Here is a 6,285-nt window from a genome sequence, read left to right as displayed (position 1 = left end):
TCCAGAAATGGCCCCAGGAAATTTCCTCAGGCTTCATCCATAAAGCCAGAAGAATGATATGTAAAGCAGCAGCCCTACAAATGCACCAACTGCTGACTGAAGACAGAAGAGGAGCATGACCGCCAGTGTAACATGGTGAAGTAGGTCTATGAAAAGCTGAGCTTTCATAGAATAATAGAATGCTTTGGGTTGGAAAAGACCTTAAAGATCATCTAGTTCCAACCTCCCTGCCACAGGCAGGGACACCCTCCACTACACCAGGTTGCTCAAAGCCTCATCCAACCTGACCTTGAACATCTCCAGGGATGGGGCAGCCACAGCTTCTCTGGGCAACCTGTTCCACTGCCTCACCACCCTCTGAGTGAAAAACTTCTTATATCTAATCGAAATCTCCCCTCATTCGTTTAAAGCCATTGATCCTTGTCCTGTCACTACACACCCTTGTAAAAAGCCCCTCTCCAGCTTTCCTGTAGGCCCCCTTTAGGTACTGGAAGGCTGCTAAGAAGGTCTCCCCAAGTCCTTCTCCTCAGGGCTGCTCTCAGTCCATTCTCCGCCCAGCCTGTACTTGGGATTGGGATTGCCCGACCCACATGCAGGACCTTGCACTTGGCCTTCCAGAGCATTCCTTGAAAATCCTCGAAATTTCAAGTTCATTATCCATTTAACTTCTTGAACATTAACAATATCTATTTAACATTACCTATCTAACATCTACACAGTTCAGTCAGAAGACAAATTCTTCAAGTAACAAGCAGCCAAAATCGAACAGGCTGGAAAGGAATATTAGATAAGGCATTTGATGGACTTGCAAAAAGTGTTGGTTTTAAGACCTGTTAAAGAATTCTCAGGAGATGAAGCTCCCCTGCGAAGAGCTGGGCCTGAAGGCAAACCCATCTCATCATGTGATATACACTCCTAACAATCTATTGAACTATCCTCCTGCATTTCCTCCCATTTCTAGCTTTACACAGTCAAACCTCCTGGCTGTAGCAGCCAGAGTCCTTCTCCTTCTTTGGATTAATAAATTCTAGTACTCACAGGCCATTATATCCTCACTTTATGCATAGCAAGGTTAACACTGGGCTCTTACATTTTCTTCAAACCATATGCAAAACCTTCCCGAATCCCGATTTCTATCACTTTTTTCCTGAAGTCTCTCCTATTTTTTGGTATCTCACTACTAGTTTGGTGCCAGATCTAAAGCACTTTAATTAAAGTGCTTTTCTTCCCCATACTGCTCCAAGACCTGATCTTTAACTGGGCATGTAGAGCCTATAAGGACACTGTCATCTTCAATCATCTGAAACCATCCAATATTGCAAACTCACATCTAACGTGCTGCCCACCTTCATGGCACTCTTTCAACAGCGCCATCTACCAGGTGTCTTCCATCCCCTAAGTACACATGTTGCAGATAAACCTTTATTATTTTTCCTGTCTCTTACAGAAGTTGGCATTTTTTCAAAGAGGTCTTACCTTATTTTCTCTGTACGTCTTTGAACCTAACATTTTACCTTCACTCTTTTTGTTTGATCTCACAGTTCTTCCCAGTTAAAACTTGCCTGTAACACGACTGCCATCATTTGAAATTAATGTCCTTCCCTATATTCCATGCAATCCTGAGAAGTTACCAGGTCTACCTTAAACTTGGCATATTTAAGCCATGCACCAATATATGAAAAAAAAAATAAAAATACAAAAGTCGTTTTCAATCTCATCAGTTTTTTCTAATTTTATGGTAAGATAGCAGGGTACATTCACCCACACTTAACATCAAGGTTTTTTACAGGAAAAATAACTCCTTCTGAAACATATTTTTCCCTACTGGAAGGCGTGAAGCAAACGAAAAATGTCAGTTTTAGTATTTTGCTATTTAGGTACTGATCTGCACCTTGTACAGCAAGCAACGACCCACCTTAGATATAGAGTTGTCATAAAAAGCCACACGTATTTAGAAAATGGTCTGCACATTTGATGAGTCCAAATGACGGGACATTAAGTTTTAGAATAAGAAGTGTGTATTTAGTAGTGCTTGGTATATAAAAGAATAAAGGCCTGTGTCACTTCCCTACCTCTCCATCACCACATTTCTTCACATTTCAAAGGAAATGTGTTCGTTTCAAAGGAAATCCATTACCCAGAAGGCGGCATATTGGCATTTCTAATGCTGCAGGAGCTTTAGCTGCTTTCTGCAAACCAGGGAAGGAAGGCTTGCTGCACCAGGAGCTCCAAAAATGTTTCTGGAGCTGGGGTAGTCTATGTGTACTACCTCATTGTGAGACTCCAGCTGCAGTGCTGCGTTCAGTTCTGGGGCCCTCAGCATAAGAAGGACATGGAGCTGTGGGAGCAGATACAGAGGAGGCCACGAAGATGATCCGAGGGCTGGAGCACCTCTGCTATGGAGACAGGCTGACAGAGTTGGGGCTGTTCAGCCTGGAGAAGAGAAGGCTCTGGGGAGACCTTCAAGCAGCCTTCCAGTATCTAAAGGGGCTTCAAGAAAGCTGGAGAGGGACTTTTGACAAGGGCGTGTAGTGACAGGACAAGGGGCAATGGCTTTAAACTGAATGAGGGGAGATTTAGATGAGATCTAAGGAAGAAATTCTTCCCTCTGAGGGTGGTGAGGCACTCGAATAGATTGCCCAGAGACTTTGTGGCTGCCCCATCCCTGGAAGTGTTCAAGGCCAGGTTAGATGAGGCATGGCAGGGGGGTTGAAACTGAATGATCTTTAAGGTCCCTTCCAATCCAAACCATTCTATGATTCCATGATTTCTGGAAGTTCATAAGGAAACCAGCAGGCTTGTCATTTCAGAAATTCGGAAACCATGCATTTCAGCCAGGTCAAGCTATTGTGGGAATTTTAAGAAGCTGGATCTGGCAATGGGAAGAGGCAGGGCAATGGGTTGAGGTCGGTGAGCTCATGACTTTGGGTGTGTTGTCACAGGTGAACAGAGGTGGAGCACTGAGACAGAGACTGGCATGGACTGCTCACTCCCATACACGTTCATCATCACATCTGGTCTCTCCCCACCACCACAGCTGCCTTGTCATTGCCATCAGACACCGGTACCCAACTGGACATCATTTTTCTTCCTGCTCCTCGCTATCAGGCACACCACCTGGTTATCTCTTCTTCCAGAGGACTCCACACTCCTCACAACCCATGCTTACAAGCCACGTTCAGCAGCTGCTGGAAACCAGGTGTAACATAAATGAATGAATATTCCACGGCAAAGCTACATTAACTGCTTGCCCCTAAAGTGCTGTTTAGTGGCATGTCAGGCACAGCTGTGTAATCAAAGGCTCACAGTGCTCCCATTGCAACGCGCCTGCCGCGCTCCAGCTCCTCGGTAGCTTTCCTGTCTCCCTCGCATGGAAAAACCAAATCGAGGAACCGGGACAGAATGGTAATCACATCTTTCAGCCCGGGAAACACAAATGGAAAGGTCGTGGGGACAAACAGCCAGTGTGACTGTACAACATGCTTGCTGTTAGATACAAGGACAGCCTTACATCTTTCCAAGGGAATGGGTCAACAGTGCTACAGGTAATTAGTTAATTGTAGTGAAATTGCAGGATAAGTGGAGAGATCGGTGTAACTCGGGCTGCTTTGAGATAAGAACTTGTAGAAGCCTACAGATCCCTTCCCCTCATGTGAATAGCTGTATTTAGACTTCGAATCTGGCACCGCACTTCGTCAGTAAGAAAAACAGCGCACTTTGCTAAAACACATAAATAAATAAGAAATACTAATTTGTGGGGCAAAGCAGTGAAAAATATGCTCACTTATTGGAAATCTACCTTGTTTTTCCACAGCACTTCGGATTCCTCCAGCTGAGCAACACAACTCCCGCCAAGGAGTATGGTGGGAATTCAGAGCCATCACTCACTGTGCAAGGTACGGTGGAAAATAGGGGAGTTAAGGGAGGAACTGAAGCCTGAGCACAGCAACCAAAGAGCCCAGTTCAAACCAGGGTGCAGCTCCTGCATACTCTGTAAGACATTGGAAACAGTAATTCACATCGCCCAAGAGTCCAGAGCAGCACTGAATGATTTAATAGAACATTTCCTTGGAGTTTCTGATTGTGGGATATACAGCCTTTAAGGATACAGTAACTGTAAGGGTAATAAAGAGCTAGGAGGGAGAGGGAGCATATTGGCACCTGTTTAAGCCATGGCTTTCTTCTCCTGATTGATGCATCTGTATGGAAAGAGAAACACGGTTGGAAGTTCTAACTTCCTAAATCAATATGTCATTCCAGCAAGAGCAGACGGCTGCTGCTAGCTTATCTCTAGAGAAAGTATATCAGAATGTAACGGTAACACAACGCTGAGCTACCACTTCTTAAAATTTTGCTCCCATGAACATATGAGGAAGCACTCAGCATAGGAAAAGCAGTCAATAATCAGAGGGATTCCCTTCCCAGTCAGCAGGGGAATCTATAAGGATTTCTTATTGGGGGGTGGAGAGGTTGTAGTATCATGGTTAGCAATACCTCATCAACTTGGGAGGAGTTTGTTCTCATCTACCTAACAACTTCATCTTAAATATAAACCAATACTTTGAGGGATATTTTAGTACTGGGAGACAGTCCATCTTTAAAAACCTGTGCAATAACACTGAAATCACCTGGGCTACCAACATAATCTTTGCACACCGAAGCTCCTGGTTCCTGCCACAGGTTGCTTAAAATAATGTTAAAATATAAGCAGCATCTTATTTGCATCTCTATGATCATGCCCACATAATCCTTTCCATGCTAATGCTGCTAGTGGATTACATGAACCACATGAAATAATTCAAATATGAGAGTCTGCTTCAACCTTCTCACTTATACAGTTTCCAGATACCTACTCTTAGTTTAGCACGAAGATAAAAATCCATTACTGCCTTCCATTGCATTAGTGGAATTAACTGTTTTGTCATGTAAATCTCTACTGTTTCATCATGTTCCTGTTACGAACCACCAAATAAAACACTCTGAATTTGAGATGAGCCCTCCTATTACAAAATCCAAACCATAAAAGTCTTTGTTATTGATTTCAGAACTGCATGGTGTGTGCACTTACAGACACAGGATCTAAGTGCCATTTAAAAAAAAAAAAAAAAAAAGAAAAGAAGGTAGTTTCACTACTAAATCTTCATACAAGTAGTTTCCTCTTTTCTGCATTCAAATTGATTTTCTTTCCTTTGGCACGTGAAGAGCCAGATGAATCGTTTGACTCAATGCACAAGAGTGAAATGGCATCAGCAGCAGCAGAGAAGCTCTCAGGGCAAGGGACGTGTGACAACATTTTAATCACTGGCAACAAAAAGCTTCAAGACAACTATTCCACTAGTATTTACGGTTTGTAAGTGAGTGGATATGTATGTGTGTGTGTGTGTGTACATATAGAAAATACATATATCAATGTATATAAATAGCATAGATATAAATACATATGTATAGTTCATACATACGTTGTGACCTCTTACTGATGGAAATTTTCCTTTTTGCCAGAGATCAAGTAGTCCCCGGTCAGCATCAAGTGCAGTGCTGTTCAATTAGGTGTTTGTTTACACAAACGAGCCCATACGATTTTCTGTTAAAAATATTTACTCTCCGTGAACAGTTCCAGCAAACTTTGAGTTTTAATCTGTAATCTGCTCAGCTGACTACTCTGCTTCTTTTAGTCACAAAACACAAAAGGCACGTGTTTGTTCTACAGGATATGATAATGATTTTTTTTTTTTTTATCTGGCTAACAATTCAAGAAGTGAAACCATTCTTATGTCATATGCAAGCAAATCAATATGAAGATGTCTTTAGGTTAGAGAACTATATAACAAAGAAAAAAAAATACAAATACATTTCCATATCTGAAAGTTTGGTCAGTGTTTAGATGCACCATCTGAGAAACACTATCATCTATCCTATTAACCTACAAATCAAGCTGTGTCTGAGAAAGTCAATTCACTGCAGAGTACGGCTGTAGTATTACAATGAAGAAGCACAGAAAAAAAAAAAATATATATATATATGACACCACCAAAGTTCAGCTGGTGAATTGTTGCTTAACAGACTCTGACCATAATAACCCATCACTGAACCCTGGCTGCATTCTCAGCAAAAGCATGCTGTGAAGCTATTTTTAACAGCCGACAGCTCGTCTTTAAGAAATACCCCTCTTCACCTAAAAATATGCATCAGTGAATGGCAACAACCAGCCACGGCTTCATCCTAGGTAGGATGCGCTGCCGGAATTACACGAATCTTTCAGAGAAAACCGCTTCCCAAGTGTCTTTC

This window comes from Tauraco erythrolophus, chromosome 9, assembly GCF_009769465.1.
Source record: "Tauraco erythrolophus isolate bTauEry1 chromosome 9, bTauEry1.pri, whole genome shotgun sequence".
NCBI classification, from domain to species: Eukaryota; Metazoa; Chordata; class Aves; order Musophagiformes; family Musophagidae; genus Tauraco; species Tauraco erythrolophus.
This window is presented reverse-complemented; position numbering follows the sequence as displayed.